The sequence below is a fragment of the Mytilus edulis genome, chromosome 10 (genome assembly GCF_963676685.1).
Source record: "Mytilus edulis chromosome 10, xbMytEdul2.2, whole genome shotgun sequence".
Lineage (NCBI taxonomy): Eukaryota > Metazoa > Mollusca > Bivalvia > Mytilida > Mytilidae > Mytilus > Mytilus edulis.
Window position 1 is genome coordinate 34,799,923 of NC_092353.1, and position 19,469 is coordinate 34,819,391.

The window sequence follows — 19,469 nt, forward strand, 5'->3', positions numbered from 1 at the left end:
AGTTTTTGCTCTATTTTGAATGCTAACATATGACTTTTATAAGAGCAGCAAAAAGAAACGTTGTTATTGCATCCAATTTAATTTTTTCATATGAGTTAAGCAATTTTCTATCTTCAAATAAGACAGCATATCTGCTCCTTTTTTTACTATGAAAAATAAACAACGAGGATCCGACTATTTTTGCCATAACCACTTTTAACATGTTAGATTGATTGATTGATTGATTGCTGGTTGTTGAATGTCCAGTGGCAATCCACATGTTAGATTGATTGATTGATTACTGGTTGTTGAATGTCCAGTGGCAATCCATATGTTAGATTGATTGATTGATTGCTGGTTGTTGAATGTCCAGTGGCAGTCAACATGTTAGATTGATTGATTGATTGCTGGTTGTTGAATGTCCAGTGGCAATCCACATGTTAGATTGATTGATTGATTGATGTTTGTTGAATGTCCAGTTGCAGTCCACATGTTAGATTGATTGATTGATTGCTGGTTGTTGAATGTCCAGTGGCAATCCACATGTTAGATTGATTGATTGATTGCTGGTTGTTGAATGTCCAGTGGCAATCCACATGTTAGATTGATTGATTGATTACTGGTTGTTGAATGTCCAGTGGCAATCCACATGTTAGATTTATTGATTGATTGCTGGTTGTTGAATGTCCAGTGGCAATCCACATGTTAGATTGATTGATTGATTGCTGGTTGTTGAATGTCCAGTGGCAATCCACATGTTAGATTGATTGATTGATTGCTGGTTGTTGAATATCCAGTGGCAATCCACATGTTAGATAATTGTGTATTTTAATGACACCAATGATAACATTGTATCGTGCAAATGACATAAAAGTTGTTATATCGAAACCTGCATAAAGTTTAATGTCGTTGTATTAAAACTAGATAAGGAATTATTATCTTAAACGGATTCGACTTTGAAATGGATGTTTCTATATTTCTTTTCACCATATTGTTAAGTGGAGTTGGTGCCATTCAAGTTGTATTAGTATCAATGGATGGATTTAGATGGGATTATCTGAATCGAGTCCCCACTCCTAACTTTGGTCGTCTTGCCAGACATGGAACAAAAATTGAACATATAGACAATACCTTTGTTACAGAGGCATTCCCTTGTCATTATTCAATTTCTACAGGTGAGTATGTATTGAGACGAAAACCAAACCTAAATAAACGTCTTGATGTTTATCATCCTTTGGTATGTTACCAATAACACTGAATAGTTTTAGTGTTAGATAATGATGTCATTGACTTTGAACTAGCTTTCGGAAACTGTGAGTACTTTAAGAGATATGTACTTTGTGTCATTTGTGTTTTTGTGCTTTTTATCGATCTGATGAGTAAAGCTCTTTTTCAACTATTTTTTCAATACGTAGTTTGTTCGTATAGAATGAAATTCAAAACAGTGTGGCTGTGGCCATTGATTGACACATTAAATTCATCCATTGACTGGGACAATTTACGTGAACGTTTGTCTGTAACGATCACTGTTCACGACGTACCTACGATAGACATTTAAACTGTGGGGTCACCAAAGGTTTCTTAACGCCTTTAATTATAAAATAATTCGAAAAATTAATCAGGAATAACCTTTATGTTTTGATTTATATAATTGATATAAATCAAAACATCGTGTTATTTCTGATTAATTTTTCGAATTACTTTATTAAGGTGTTGAGAACCTTTGGTGACCCCATAGTTTAAGTGTCTTTAAAAAGTACATAGTGAGCAGTGGTCGTTACATACAAACGTTCACCTAAATTGTCCCAGTCAATGGGTGAATTTAATGTGTCAATCAATGGCCACAGCCACACTGTTTTGAATTTCATTCTATTGACTGTGATAACACCCTGTCCCAGTATATATAAAATAAACTATAAACTGACAATGAAATGACTCGATTTTGTAAACAACTGAAAAAGAAACAACATGTATTATACTTTTCAAAAGAACATCACCTTTCTGGCACGTTTTAAGCTTTAAACTCTTGATTGACCTTTTTATTGTAGGTCTATATCAAGAAAGTCATGGTTTAATAGGGAATTTTATGTACGATCCGGTTTTCAATTCTTCATTTGACTTTAACACTAGGGAACCTAGGTGGTGGAATGGAGCAGAACCAATTTGGGTAACAGCACGTCGGCAAAATTTAACCAGTGCCTCATATGCATGGCCCGGTGGGGATGTAGAGATCAGAAGGTATAGACCAAACATATGGTTCCCGTATAGCAAAACTGTTCAATTTAGAGATCGAATTGATGCAACAATTGATTGGTTAACTGTTAAGAAGATTGACTTCGTTGCCCTTTATTTCCAAGAACCTGATCCTACTGGTCACAAATATGGAATATATTCCAATGAAATTCTAGAAAAAATAAAGGAGTTAGATAATTCTATTGGATATCTTCTTGATAAATTTGATTCTCATAACTTATGGAGTCAAGTGAACCTGATAGTCACAAGTGACCACGGAATGACAGGTATAGACTATGTAAATAAATTTATTGATATAAGAAGTTATGTAAATATGACGAATATAATACGCACTGTTGAGAGCGGACCAGTCATGCATATTCAGCCAGTCGACGGCAAGGTAGATGAAGTTATTCATAGTCTATACAACGTCCGTCACATGACCGCGTACAAAAAAGAAGACATTCCCGAACGCTGGCATTTTAAAAATAACAGACGTGTTATGCCAATTTTCCTCGTAGCAGAAAAAGGGTGGTTGATAACAGCGGTAAGTATAATAATCAACAAAACTTGCAATGCTCAAAACACTTTGGGATCTGAAAGAGCTTTCACTATAAAGACTAATCCAGAATATGCTTCGGACACAGCAAATTATCAACGAAGCAATTCATATTTATATGATATATAAACAATTGATAAATTTTGGATTTCCCCCTCTAAAATTTAAGCTCTGGACAGTGCCGTCTGACGTAATTGGTCTTACAGTGTTGATGTTTTAATTGTCTACTCTTATTAATTATTTTTTATCTTTTTACAAAGTTTACAAAATTGTTTGCTGAATAGTTCTGCTTCGTTCATATTTCAAAAATGAATATATTGAATGAAATTGAGAATGGAAATGGGGAATATGTCCGAGAGACTACAAATCTCTGGACTATTTTAGTAGAATATAAACCATTTTGAAGTAAAGCTTGTTATTTACTTGTAGGGCATTTATTTCTTTGCGGATTTCTGCCATTCTTGTCTTTAAATTGCAATTATATGACTATCTTGTATATTCAAATTTCATTTTAACCCATAAGCATTCTTAAAAAAGAGGTCGTAGACATGTAGAGGACTTTACAAAATTCTGAAGTGGAAGATAATTAGACAACTCTATCTTAGATAAAGAGTTAGGCAACAATCGGTGTTCAAAGGTCATAAATCGATTGAGAAAAAAAATACGGGTTACAAACCAAACCCGAATGAAAAGGGGGAACAAAGGAACAACAGAAAAAACGAAGAGCAACAAAAACCAACGAAAAGACAAACAAGTTAAAAAAAACCCAAAAAAAAAAAACCAGTGGTTATCAATTGTGACACCATTTAACTTACCATATCAACAATTTTACATGACAATTTTCTTGTTGACATTTTTTACAGAATAAAACAGAATTGGCCACATATTACGGCGGATCTGGTGCTCATGGGTATGATAACAAGTTACTCAACATGAAACCAATATTTATTGCAAGAGGACCAAACATAACAGAAAACCATGTAGCACCTTCCATCAGAAACATAGATATTTATCCTATGATATGTAAAATACTTGACATAGAGCCGGCTCCAAATAATGGGAGTCTGCTAGCAACATCTTATTTTCTAATAAATGAGAAACACTTTGGTGTTGGTGGCATAGTAGGCTAAGATATTGAACAATGAACTGTACATTGTATTAAACAATAAATTGATATAGAATGTTTGATTGATTTCTCTTTAAAAAGCTCCTTATATAAGAATAAAGATGCGTATTAATTCATATGCGTGTATTGCAATATACGAAACCGACTAATTCTTTAAATTGAAATTCATATTTAAGGACTATTATACCGTATAGCTATCATGTTATATCTACTGGTATTAAGCTTCTCAAAATATCCGCATAGAAAAACAAGCATAAAATATTGTAGTTGTAGTTGTAAATATTTTGTGAATATACTCAAAACGATTAAAATCTAAAAGAATTAATTTAAAAGAATTCCATTTCGATCCCCAAGAATAAAAGGATAAATGGGGCAGATTTAACATTGCAACAGACCACCAATATGGACATTTCAAAGAGTTGTGGTATACATTCTTGAACTTTCAGATCGCATTGCCGTTGCCCTACATGAAACATGAAATGAAACTTCTCAATTTTCAAGTAGTTATGTATGCATCCCGCAGTTTACTGCTATGTGGGAGAAGTCCGGGCGTGACCATATTCTGTACAATCTAGCCTGCGATCATAGCTCACTGCTCGACAGAAATTATTCCGTTTGATAGCATATAGATATAAGAAGATGTAGTATGAGTGCCAATGAGACAACTCTCCATCCAAGTCAAAATTCATAAAAGTTAACCGTCAAAGTACTTTCGTCAACACGGAAACTTGGCTCACACCGAATAGCAAGCAATAAAGGGCCGCAAAAAAAAAAAAAAAAAAACTAGTGTAAAACCATTCAAACGGGAAAACCAACGGTCTAATCTGTATTAAAAAAAAAACGAGAAGCGAGAAACACGTATGAACCACATCAACAAACGACAACTACTGAACATCAGATTTATGACTTAGCTCCGATTCAAACAATTGCAGAATCAAGTCAATCAAGGATATATCTTTTGTTTGCAATGCTATATGTTTTTATGAAATAGCTCTATCATTGGTACACGATGTCTTTTACGTTCCTTACATTACTTAATTTAGAGTAAAGTTAGGCGACACCTTTTCATTCTTTTACGCTCTGGTTCCCCTACTTACAGCCATAAAACGTAGATAGTAATAATAACCCAATCATATCATAAAAAGCTGCTTGATTTAACTAGAGGCATTGATTGTCACCTTTTCTTGGCATGTAACGATGCAGTTTATGTGATAATACATTACTATCTATAATTTTCTTTAACCTGCAGCAACAATCTTCCTATTTAAAGGATTCTGATTCAATTTTCCGACAGGTGTTAGTTTTGTACCATTTTATAAATAGAATTTATGAAGATGAAATGATAGCTTGCACGACGTGCAATGCACAGAACGTTTCGTTTGATGTTTTTTAGTCCAATAATATGACAATAGTTGGGTATATGATATAAGAGTTGTAACGTGCATGAAATGAAATGAAAAGAGAGGTTGCGTAGGATAGAATGAGGGTTGATGGGTTTTGACTGCCAATGTGTTTGAATAATTTGGTAAACTAAGTAGACTTACTCAAGTCTCGTCCACAACTGTGCTAACTAATGGAACTCAATGCAACTGTCATACAATTCAAATGTTATTAAACCAGGTTACAGCCGCCATTTTCTACATAGGGCATACCTGTACCTATTCAGGAATGTAACAATTGTTTTCCATTCTTTAAATGTGTCTGAGCTTTCGATTTTGTCATTTTAGTGAGGATTTTTCTTTTATAATTTCACTTGCAGTTCGGAACTTTTATTATCTTACTTTTTACTCGAAACGATCTATGATCAAGGGTTTATTCTTATTAGCAGCGTAACACTCATATTTACGTTTCTTTTAGAATGTTGTTCATTATAATTGTAAAACTGTTTGGCAAAAAGCAAAACCAAAATCTCTAACACATCAAACGACTGAAAAATAACTTTGATATTCCTGACTTGGTACAGGTATTTTCTTACGTAAAAGGGTGACCAAAAGTCATGACTTTATGTTTCTTATGTTGTTTCAAACTGCAAGTTCTTCTAATTTTTTTTTAATATAGGCAACAGTAGTATAACACATCAACTATAAGAGGAAAACAACGAAACAACAGAAACACTAAAGTGCAACAAAAAAACCAAAACGACAATGCAACACACAGAGAAACGAACTATAAGATGTCTACTCATTTTCAGGTGTGTAATTCAATGCACTTTTTCAGTTTTCTTTTGAAATTTCAAATCAATATGTTTAGAATATTTCATACATACTCCTCACAAAACCAAACAAGAGACTCTCAAGAGCCTGAATCGCTCACCTTCAATTTTTTTGTTTAAATCATTCATCAATGATTATTTTTGCTTTTCAGTGTGTGCTAAAATATGCCATCCAAACATTCTTTGTATCTGTCATATTTTCTTCACAGGCAAAAATAATGCATTTTACCCCTAGAAACATTGGCTATTTTTCTTGAAGTAAAAGGAAATGAAAGAACATTTAAAATTAATAATAATTAGAGTTATCTCTCTTTGCATATTTTAAGTCAGGGTGTAGAAACCAAAAAAATAACTAAATCTATATAAATTAGCAATGGCGACCATGTTTGTTGATAGATCAAAACTTCGGATACAATTTATAAACTAGATACCCTAAGGAACATTCAGTTAAAGTTTGGAAGTATTTGGCCTAGTAGTTTCAGAGGAGAAGATTCTTAAAAAACTGCATTTTACCCTGTGTTCTATTTTTAGCCATGATACCCATGTTTTTTTGACGAAATAGAAAATAAAACACAAATTTTATTTTATACACCCTACTGATCATTCAGTTGAAGTTTGGTTGAATTTGGTTGAGTAGTTTTAGAGGAGAAGATTTTTTAAAGTTAGCAAATATGATGAACAAATTGTGAAAAATTGTCATTAAAGGACAATAACCCCTTAAGGGGTCAATTGACAATTTTGGTCATATTAACTTATTTGTAGATCTTACTTTGCTGATCATTTTTGCTGTTTACAGTTTATCTTTATCTATAATAATATTCAAGATAATGACCAAAAACTGCAAAATTTCCTTAAAATTACCAATTAAGTGGCAGCAACCCAACAATGGGTTGTTTGATTCATCTGAAAATTTCAGGGCTGATAGATCTTGACCTAATGAACATTTTTACCCCATGTCAGATTTGCTCTAAATGCTTTCGTTTTTGAGATATAAGCCAAAAACTGCATTTGACCCCTATGTTCTATTTTTAGCAATGGCGACCATGTTTGTTGATAGATCAAAACTTCGGATACAATTTATAAACTAGATACCCTAAGGAACATTCAGTTAAAGTTTGGAAGTATTTGGTCTAGTAGTTTCAGAGGAGAAGATTCTTGAAATAGTTTACGACGACGGACGACGACAGACGACGGACGACGACGGACGCCAAGTGATGGCATAAGCTCACTTGGCCCTTCGGGCCAGGTGAGCTAAAAATGAAATTGAAAATGGAAATGGAAAATATGTCAATGTGACAACAACCCAACCAAAGAGCAGACAACAGCTGAAGGCTACCAACGGGTCTTCAACGCAGCGAGAAAATCCCGCACCCGGAGGTAGTCCTTAGTCCAAATAAACTTGTGTAGTAGTTCACTGAAATGTTCGCCTGAGAGGAATGCGAATATGGAATTATGTGATGCTTATTGCAACTTAAACAAGCTATCCTTACAGTAACTCTTTGTGCAGGCATAGTTTTACTCGTTATTTAGTAATAGACAATTACGAACTAGTTCGCCGAGATAAAGCAACTGATAAGTTCAGCTTAAAGACGGCACAACCAAGTCCATTTAGATGTTTCATTTATGAAACCGTTGGTATATTTTACAAATAATAAAACGCACGCGTTTTAATTTGCCATAATTTATTTGAAAAGGGGATGACTGCACTAAGGAAAACAAGTAAAGACGACGATTTAAATGCATCTCCTTCAAAACACTCATTTTTATTTTGCTTCTGGCCATGACAAATGGATTCTTTGATGTGATAAAATATGCAAATTCATATTGTAAATCCAATGAAAAACTATTTGTCATGAATGAATTATCTGTATAAATCAGTTTTATGGTTGAAGATACAGTTGTTTATTGACAAAATACGTACAGTTTAAATTCCATTACTTAACACTTAGATTTCATTTTACGTATGAAATTTGACGATTTGTGGGGAAGATAGAAGTTTGAACGTGTGAATAAATTTGAACAAAACTTCAAATGCAAGATGGTCTGCACGAAAAGTAGAGTATCAAGCTATAAAAGGAAGAATTTAAGAATGAAAACAAAATTTTAAAATAAATACAAGTGAAAGTTCAAAATCTTGACTACCTAATGTCAAATGGTTCTCCTGTCAAATATGTGTATTTGATAGGTAAACATAGATTAAAAAATTCCAATCGTCAGTATGGAATCGACCCAAATAAGTCAATTTAGATTTGAAACTATATACTAATTTGTGACGTCCATGCGAACATATGTGTTGGTTCCTTAGTTTATATTATCCCTTTAAATCTTACCCTACAAAATATTGACTAGCTCCAGTGTCTTGATCATAAATGTCCACTATTGCTTTCTGTCATTATAACTGGTTTGCCATGTCTGTTTGTCTTAACATTTGCCTTTTAATATGACTTTAAATCGAACAAAGGCTGATGCATGCATAGCAGAAGAAACCAAACGGCATCGACACTTTTGTCATTCAGTTTGACTGAATTAAATGCGATTTTTACTGTTTTTACCTTAGCCATATTTGGCACAATTTTTTGGAATTTTGGATCCTCAGTGCTCTTCAATTTTGTACTTGTTTGGCTTTGTAAATATTTTGATATGAGCGTCACTGATGAGTCTTGTGTAGACGAAACGCGCGTCTGGCGTACTAAATTATAATCCTTGTACCTTTGATAACTATTTATATACGGATACGGATTTGTTTTTTAAATGACTGCAGTATCCTACTTTTATGTCCATGACCATTTATAATCATAAATAAGTAATAAAAGAAAATATAAAGTTTTATGGAACGATTGACTCTTGCTGCATGTCTCATGCATGAAATATTTTTCACAGGACGCTAATTAAAAAACAATCAATCAATCTCTTGTATGTTCATTCCATTTCTATTTCTACGTATTCAAATGTTATAACAAATATAAACACAATTTACTAAGTTCGTATGGCTAATTTTATGCAGAAAACATACCACATAAAACATAAAACACTAATGTATTTAATTACTGTTACATAATGTATAATATCTATCTTATTAACACAGCTGATATTCTATATAAAGATTCTTATTTATAGCATGTCTTTAATTTAATTTAATTCAAACGATGACTGTATTTAAGTTTTTATTTGTGACATAGGTGATAAAGAGTTTAATTAACTTGCTACGAACATTAGCTATTTAGGGGTTAAATGTAAAATTTGGACATCAAATAGACACATCTAACAAGAATTTTGTCCCCACTTATTTCAGCGTTCTATTTTAATTACTTCGTAATATATGATTTGGCTTTGAACAGTTTGATTCTAACGCCACTGATGAGTGGTATGCAGACGAAATGCTCGCCTGTCTGGCATCATTATTAAGTTTTTATAATATTTGGGTCGATGCCACTACTGATTGGAGTTTCATCCCCGAGTGTATCACCAACCCAGTTGTTGCCAAAGGATATACTAGTATTCATTTTCTGTAATCATGGTAGTAGATTGCTTAAGCTGTATATGGCCCAGCTTTTTACGCATTTTCAGTTTTCCATGGTCTAAAGATTTGAAAGCAACTTATGCTGACGTATCTGATGTAACACATTTCGATCCTTTCTTTGGTGTGTTTTTGCGAATTCAATAGTATTGTATCATGAAATTACGTCCGATTGAATGGACACTTTTTCACACAACCGGACACATTTAAATATACATTGTCAATGAAAAGATGTCCAGTGGACAATATTTCACAAGAAATTTTTATAGGAATGTATGTGGTAAAGTATGTTATCGGGTTGTCTTCACTATATTTGAATGACTATCTTTGCACCCAAGGTAAAAAATGGCAAAATGTACTCTATAGTGCAATAAAATACTCAGGTGAAATCTTGAACACCCATTTTATGGTCAAATTGTATTTAAAATCGTTAAACGTCAATTCTTGCAATACTAAAAATATTAACCTCACACAAAGTTTATATCATTTTATAGATAAAGTTTACAACATATCCTTCGAACAACAGTTTTGTCATAATATCCAAAGAAACATAACTGCAGCAAATGTTTCCACTTTAAGTTTTTAGTTTCTTTAATATATTTCGGAGTTTAGTATGACGTCCATTATCACTGAACTAGTACATATTTTGTTTAGGGGCCAGCTGTAGCACTCCTATGGGTGCAGAATTTTCTCGATGTATTGAAGACCTAATGGTGGCCTTCTGCTGTGTTCTGCTCTTTGGTCGGGTTTTTGTCTCTTTGACACATTCCTCATTTCAATTCTAAATTTCACTTGAACATTTTCACCCATAACTGCTCTATTCTAGAAGCTTTCCTTGGCTTTTAAAAGGCACATGAACACGAGGTTGGGGTTAATCTGTTTTTTTTTCCTGAGCTATCTAACTTTTTTTTCTTAATATATGTTGACTATTGTAATTTCAACCTATTAAAGTTCACAGGTGCCTGCACCTATTTAGGCTATAATAAGTATTGTCGATTGTACAACAAACAAGGCTGCATAAGACATGTAAGATGAGTGTACTTTTATTTACAAAGTTTATTTGCCTCACTGACAATGAAACTGTTTATGATTATTTATGTTTTGATTTTAAGATATCTTTACATTCATCATAAATGTTTAATATACATTACCATATGAAATTTGCATAAATCACATTAAACAGGTTTTGAAATCCATAACTTTCACATACGATTTGTTTTCTCTTTATCTGTGTAATGTATAACAAAGAGCATAACTTATCGATCATTAACTTTGCATTTTAACAATACATTCATCTTTTGAAACCGGATAGTACGAGCAAACAATGTACTATTGAGATAATAAAATGTTTTATTAACAGAACCATTGTATCAAATGTCTCTGGTTGTACTCATTCTAACAAGATAAAAAACACTTTCTAATAAGATATTAAGTGATTCAATGTTGCATAAGCCAATCCACCTTTAAAACACATGAACATTTGTAGTAAAATAATTTTTATAGAGCAGTATAGACTGCAAATTGCACAAGATATCAGTGTTTCAAAATTGGCGGATCCAGCAATTTCAAAAAAAAAAAAGGGGGGGGGGGGGGGTCCCAACCCAGGATAAAAAAGGGGGTACCAACCATATGACCCAATTCAAATGCATTGATCGTCCAAAAAAGCGGGGCTCAGATTGAGAGCATGTTTACAATGTAGTACACCAGTCTACAGCCAGTCGAGTTAAAGCGGGTCAATTACATGGAAATTACCAGAAGTCCATTACTAGACTCTTGGAATGGACTTCTGATATTACATGTATCAGTTATAGGAAGCACTCCCATTGCTTTAAAAGTGAAAGAAGTGAGGGTATCACGCTGGAAATGATATTTCCGTGGATATATCTGGCAATTGACAACAACAAAAAATACGACACGCTAGAATTTCCACATTGAATTGTTATCCAAAACAAACGTATATGGATAAAATTACCAATATATGGTATCGTTACTGTATACTCCCCTCTCACTTCAACCTAGCTAATTCTTAAATTATCACGATGAAAATTAGGAAGCGTTTTGTTGTGTAGAATAGAGTATGTTATTCAGCAGCATGTAATCGCGTAAAGTATCATGGCAATTTATATACATAATAAAGAGATTTCTAGGTATATTTAACAGATTAAAATTCCACTAAAGCAAGGGTCATACATAACAACACAAACAATAAACGTGATGTTACCAGATCTTTTTGTTATGTATCATCTCAGATAAAACTACTGATAACCTTAAATATATACAAATTATTTCCTGTATATTTTGTCGTGAGAATATCTAAGAGGTGTGGATACAATGCCTGGAGATTTGGCGTACCTAGATTTGAAATGTAATAAATACGCATTGGTTATAATTCTCGCCGAGAGATCCAGTCACAGACGTGGCTTTTTATGATCGCCAGTTGAACCTCGCGGATTATCATATGTATGGTAATGTCCTTAAAGAGTGATTCATAACTGGCCATTTATGTATGTTATCTAATATTTAATATTGTAAATAAATATATAAACCTATACCATATACGTCATGGTCACTCATACATATGTCCGTCTAGAAATAATTCAATTTGATCTGCAGTACTTGTAGAGAATCAACGTCAGAGAAACTATTTATCCGTTCAGTAAAACGTATAACTTTGCTGCAAGAGTGCTTACGATGCAATGTTCACTATGAACCACATTTCAAACATGCAGACATATCTATTGTACAAATAATTGATGAGTGTCAAATTTCAAACTCTTTTATGGCATACTATTTCAAGGGGAAATTGCATCTATTAGTTTTCGAACAACAGCATGCATACTATTAAGTCGGACCGCAAATATGTTATTTCAATCCCGTTCATTTACGTTGAATGGTACCCCCATGTACTGATAAGTTTATCCCTTGCACATGCACATTTTTTTCTGGCATTATCTGCATTTGGTACGGTACGCTCAGAAAGAAATAAGGAAAGCCAAATCCATAAAAAGAGAAACGTCCTATTGTAAACAGCACAATTGGAGCAGAACATCTCGTTAGATATAGAGGTAACTTTGTTCAGTGCTTGTTAATGGAACGTTGAATTATAAATGCATTTACAGAAGGATACAGTTTGTTAAAAGGGTTGCATGTTTAAAATCAATTTGGGGGGGGGGGATAAAAAAAGTAATAAGTCTCATATATTTCAGTGTCAGCTTTCACAAAAGAGCTAGTCTGGTAAAGTGTTAAATGATGTGACAGGCTCGCAACATTTCATCTATAGCTACTCGTCTATCTGTACATCAAACTAACAAATTTAGGTTTACCATTCAACTGTCCGTGAATTCTATTTATAATAACAAACTCTCCAATGGTTTACGATTATTGTATATGGGATATTTTTAAGTATATGCATAATTGATTTTCAAGGACTTTCTTCATTCTTGTGTGTAACAAAGAAACATATAAATGTTCATTATAATGGTTTTAAAGGCAAAGCTTTCTTAATCTCTTAAGCCTTAATCAACCCATGCTAGTACAATGTATACCGAACACTTCCACGATCATCCCAAGTTGGCCGTACTGTAAGTTATGACATCTTATTGTCATGTAGTCCATTAAGGTCCATAATTAGAGCAGTAATGGTTATTTATTCTTAATTTTCGGTTGCTCAGAGAAGGAAAATAAACAAACAAAACACTTCACTTCATCATGGGGTGCCTTTTTCACTAAAAATATTCGGAGGGATGGCTTAATAACATTTAACCATATTCGAAATGTTAGGTTTGATTTATCTAATTATTTACAGTTACATCGCGACTGGATCAAATATAGGAATTGTTCTATTTTAGATCCACATCATACTTTGTTAGTCAATACCATATTTTCCTAAATAAAATGTCGCCGTTAACCTTGGTGTCTATTAGACCAACTAACAAACCGACATCACAATCATTGCAATACTATTAGCGCCAACGCTTATGTTTTCATCTGTATTTACATATAAAGAATGGATATTGGGTATGTACATGTCCCAAAGACAACAAGCCGACCAAAGAGCAGAAAACAGATGAAGGCCACCAAACTTTAAGGATCTTCAACACAGCGAGAAAATCCCGCACATTCAGACGCGCTCCAGCTGCTCCCTAAACAAAATAAGTATACATAGGGTAGAATGTGGACGAATTGATAAAATAGTATCTTCTATTCGACAATAGGTTATTGCGATACTATTGAGGGAAAATTCCTTATGTAATTAATGCAAATTAAAATAAAAAAAGTACTGGTATTAATTAAACAAAAAACGTCACAGGAAGTGCACTCATGGTTTATTTTTTTGAACCACTACGCGAACATGTAGCTTGCGCGGTGGAACACGGATGAACACAACTATACTTGTAAAAAAACCTTTTGATTTAATGTTGCTCGTAGTTATAATTCTCTTTTAATTTATTCTAAAGATCAATGATCCAAACAATAGTCTAGCCTACTTATCTAAAAGTCTCGAGATTATCTTTTAGTGAAAGTCAGCCTAGGTACTTTAAATCCCTTTTTCGAATTGGTCCAAATTTCGAAGATCCAAACGATTAGTTCACGTATTTAAAGTTAATACGAGAAAGGGCTCTAAATCAAAAATTACGTGTTTAAAGCCAGTATTCTGCTGTCTACATCTAACGAAAGTATTATTAGAATTAACATTTAGTACTTATTTGCCATATTTGTCATAAGTCAAGTACGTTTTGGAAACAGGCCATTATGCATTTATGCATTGCATTTGACATGTTGACAGGCTTTTCATTTAAATACATGTGAATGAGTTGGTTGTGTGGTTGACCGTGACTAGTACCCCCCTACATGCACACATAGACAACTCGAAAGTATGACAATTTTTTTTTAGTGCCGTTCAAATTGACGAAAGATCAAACTGTTTTCCATTGTATATAGAAGTCTCCTTATTTTTATAAGTGTACAGGAAATAAGGTAAAAAAAAAAGATTTGCATTTTCTTGGAATGACAGTCAAAAAACAATGGCACACAATGATATTTGAATTTACATTATCGATATATGCATTGAATTGATAACTCGCCACTGACTTGAGATACATGTTTAAATATACAACAGAACAGGACTATATCCATCTATACGAAATCTAGAGAAACTGGAAGCCGGAATAAAGGATATACAGATATATAACAGATATAATAATGATTCGTATATTTTGACCTAAACTGTGATATACCATGATTAAACGCTAAATTTCCTACTCGAGATTTTTCAATCTGATTTTTAAACCAGGGCAACACCACGACCGAACCATGAGAGAAATATCCAATTCTTAATATTAAAAGAATGTATTACAACCATCTGACAAGAGAGATTAAATTAAATCCAAAGCAATCTCTTGTTAATATATTAGCTTGTAATAAGACAGATATAAATGTGTGACATTTTGATATCTCTACAGTCACCTACATTGTACTTTCTTTAAAAATTAGTACATTACAAATTATAACGAGAAATAAATAACAAAAATTTGCATAACCACACAACACCTTCTTCATACATTAAAAGAATTGCTATACGTTTGTTTTTCTTGCATATATTTCGAATTAGAAATGATATTGACGAAAAATAGCCTCGGAAATTTTTATTATGCAATGGGTTTTTTTTCTGAACAGGAAAAATTGACGTCTTTCGTTGTTCCACTATTTCGCTATATTCTGGTTATTTTGTGTTATCTGCATACGGCAGGCTTTTATTATTTTGTGAAACGTCGTACATTTAATTTCGCGTCGTATTTATACAAAATTATATCGTTTTAGAACTTAGATGTTAAATTTATAAAGTTATATTTTCCTTAGTGAAAATTTACTATAACTATACACTTATATGTAGGGTGTAATATAAGCCCTATTGATGATTTATAATAACAATAGTGTGCCCGTGTATGTAAGCCATAAACTGTTTTAAATCCTTATTGGATGTGCTCCTCATTATAGAAGGGGGAAGTTACAGAAAAGAAGAAGAAGGTGTCTTGTCTAACTTAACTTAAAAATGTAACCAATTGATTTTATATACTAAAATAATTGATCAACGCTCATGCTGCATTGTGATCGACTAAAGAGCTACTTCAGTTGTGACTAGCAATTTAACCAGAATCTTTGAACAACTGAAGGATATAGAAAACAGATCTGATAAATGCATGAAGCAAAGTCTTGTACTATGAAATTTGAATCGGAATAAATAGGTGTGTCCTTTCTTCTGGGATACTCTGAAATCTGCCTTGTCTCGTAGACAGAAAACAATTTCGCTTTTAAATTAATATTCCAGATTACATGTTTCAAGTGTGAATAGCTATCACATATGTGAATAATATAATAACAGGTAAATAATAATGATAAAATTAACAAAGTATTAAATTATTACACTACTTTTAAAACTTGAAATAATTAATTAATCGCATTTTCCATTGACTTGCTTCCTTCTTTAACATGTTTAACAACATAAAAATATGTATACTATGAGTATGACCTGTTTTGGTTTGGTTTCGGTTATATGAAAGGAATATTTCAACTAAAACCAAAACGCATTTCAGAACAATTTTGAGTCATATAGATAAGGAAGCATACCAGATATAACTATCCTTATTTTTCTTTCCTGTATTACTTCAGTAGCCCTGTAATACGACCTCTCACGTTAATTTAAACAAATACGTACAATTACACACGAATAATACATTTCAGATTGAAAGTTTTTCATTTGAAACTACTTGTTTGTGAAATTAAAAGCGTGAAATTGTGAAATATAAGATTTACAGATGAGTAATTTACGGTTTCGTTATGTCACAACTTTACTCTTATCTGACAAAAAGAACATCGGATATTCGAGATGCCACACATTTCAGAAAATATACATATATAGTTCTAACGCAATGTTTTCCTAAGCCGAATCTCTCCCTCCCTCTTTTTTGTAACACGCAAATTGTATCTACATGTATATAAACTGATTGGAACTTCACTGATGCATTTAATTATTTAAAAAGGATACAGATGGCGAAACTGAATGTAACAAAGTAATCTTAGTCATATAAAATTACTCTAAGTATTAGCACATCAATGTTAAATCTGCAAACTTTCGGATTGTTCTTCTTCGCCTGGATTCCAACTCATGCTTTATATAGAAGACTTCTTATTACAAAGTTATTATATGATTCTTTATTCTTTTTCCCTTCTCAATCCTCTCAATGATATTTCTTTTATGACACCGATTAATACCGTCGGTTAAGGATCACTATACGAAAATTCGCCTTATTGAGATTCATTCTACAGTAGTGGTTCATGTAACATATATAGCAATAGATTAGGATGGTTTTTCAGATCCCATACTTTAACTTAAGAAATGGCTGGGCATATCACACAGTTTTAAGATTACACGAACTATTGCTTCTTTCTTTTATTACTAGTTTTTTTCTCCTTTTGTTTTGTTCATTAAGAAGATTTTTTTGCCGAACCTTTACACATGTATAACAATGCATATAAGAGATCATTTAACCATTAACAATTAAAGTATTTTGCCATTCTGTTTACAGTTTACGCACCCATACAAAGAGGTCACGTATGTATTGGGGGTAAAATGTCACTTATCACAGTTAACAAAACACATGAAACCTTGCCAATCGTATGTATAAAGGAGACCAACATCGCGACCTGTCATGTCTTTCTAAAATTCTAAAATGACTGCCTACATTTACTCAGGAACATATATATTGTTAGATATACTGTTCACAGATTTACTGTCGAAAGACAGTACAAACCATGCACAAATAATAAACTTCTAAACTTGAAAGTTGAGTGTATATATAACCGGCAGTAACTACTTTATTTATATATACAAAACTCAGGCTTGAACCTTTGAGATTTAACATAAAGAATCAATTTGTTCATCAGTGAACGCCTATACTATGTTTCAACTGTTAACATAAAGATAGGAATTTGAGGAAGTTAAAAGGTTATATGATACGTTCATGTCCGTCCAATAGTGACAACCTGAATGGAAGATATTCAATGAAAAGGATTCATTCACTACCCAACAACTATCAACGATGTGAAAATTACTAGGTTTGAATAACATTTTTCACAGCTTTTAAGATTTTACGTCTTCAAATTTTATAGATTGAAATCGTTCAATCAAATCTTGAGTTGACCGGTCAAGCGATAAGTGTTGCCTCTGACTTAAGAATGGGGTTCTGTTACAAAGTTTTGTGTATATGAATAAATACGCATAAATGTACGAATTAAAAAAAGAATCGACGCGTTTGAACGTAGCAAAATCAAAGTTACTCTCTATAAAAATATAAGAGCATCCTGAATTTTGATAGTTCGTGTTTTTTTTACTGCTTGACAAGAAAAAGGAGATTAAACGGGGATACTTTACAAACTATTGAAATAGTTAATCATAAATACAAATTGTGTTTTAGATGTTTTTTTCAAACCTCTTTTTCGTACCGAAGAAAAAATTATTCACATTATGTCACATAAAGTAAAATACACCTCTCTCTCTCTTCACAAAGACACAGAAAGCAAGCATTTTTGAAGATAAATGAGCCTACACAAGTCACTGAATACCGGTATTATAACTGTAAATGAATGTAAAACTATGTCCACGTTTATAAAAAAAGTACACTTGAGTGTACAGAAATTAGCATATATTAAAAATAAATCTCAAAATCATTCAAGCGGTCCTGTCATCGATGATGTAACTTTTATTTTTTATTTATTTTTGTGCACGGAACATATTCAATATTTAAAATTCTTTAAATATAATCGTTTGTGCCACCTGCGAATTGTTTATTCAAGTTTCATAATATTTAACAATGAAAGAAAAACATTGTGACTTGAAGGAAATAAAAAGCATACGTCCTTAAAAATCATTAAACATTGAATTTTAATAACCGAAAATCATACATTCATCTGCTCTCTCATTTTTATGCTTGTCGTGGCTACTTCGTTTAATCTTTTGAATTAAAACAGTCCTAACACTTCCTTACTTACAACATTTTTTTCACTTTAAAAAACAAGGAAATTATTTATGTAAATTACACGTCAAAGTACATGCCTTTTTTCCCCTCAAGACATAATTATTAAAATCTATCTTACATTTTATTGTGAAAACCTGTAGTTTTGCATAATTAAATAAATGTCATAACTAATATTCTTACTAAAATTTGCTGACAGAACAGTCCACACCCACCACCCACCCATTAATTAAATTGTTCGACATTCAGTGCGATATATATATATGTTCGTATAACACATTTTGGTGAAAAGTTTGTATGATATAGTTTAGTTTTTTTGTCACGGTCCGATTGTCAAGTCAGAAAGGCGCATTACCATAAACTCCATATACGCCTGGACTAAGAGTTTACATTTTCAAAGTTGATATCATTTTTGAAGTGTATGGCGTGTCCCGGTGGCGAATCCAGGGGTTAAAATCCCCGTTTTTTGCAAACAATGTATTTGAATGGGGACATATCGTTGTACCCCTCTTTTATCTTGGGTTGGGAACCCCTTTTTAAAAATGGCTGGATATACATTGTATAATACAATTTGTATGTCTCTGGTTGAATGTACCTGCGTTGATCATATGACCTTGACATAACATTGCCCTTAAACTAGTACATATAATCAGTTACTAGTAATTAATTTCACATATTTGAATTTGTGAGAAACATTTCATCTTTCAAATCACCTGTAAATTTCAGGTGGAAGTTTGAAACCCATTTAAATCATTCAAACAACGGGAGAACCGCGCCTTCCAATCATAGTCTGATAACCCTATATTATATAC

The 19,469-nt window shown here is 32.7% G+C and overlaps 2 protein-coding genes and 1 pseudogene across 2 annotated transcripts in view; 1 reads left to right on the top strand and 2 right to left on the bottom strand.

Annotated features, from left to right (window-relative positions):
• Positions 1-19,469, bottom strand: part of LOC139492722 (uncharacterized) — a 108,939-nt gene that overhangs the window by 88,223 nt on the left and 1,247 nt on the right. The window lies entirely within an intron of this gene.
• LOC139491009 (uncharacterized) overlaps positions 1-19,469 on the bottom strand; it is a 335,932-nt gene that overhangs the window by 28,018 nt on the left and 288,445 nt on the right. The window lies entirely within an intron of this gene.
• Positions 915-3,900, top strand: LOC139492723 (ectonucleotide pyrophosphatase/phosphodiesterase family member 5 pseudogene; annotated as a pseudogene).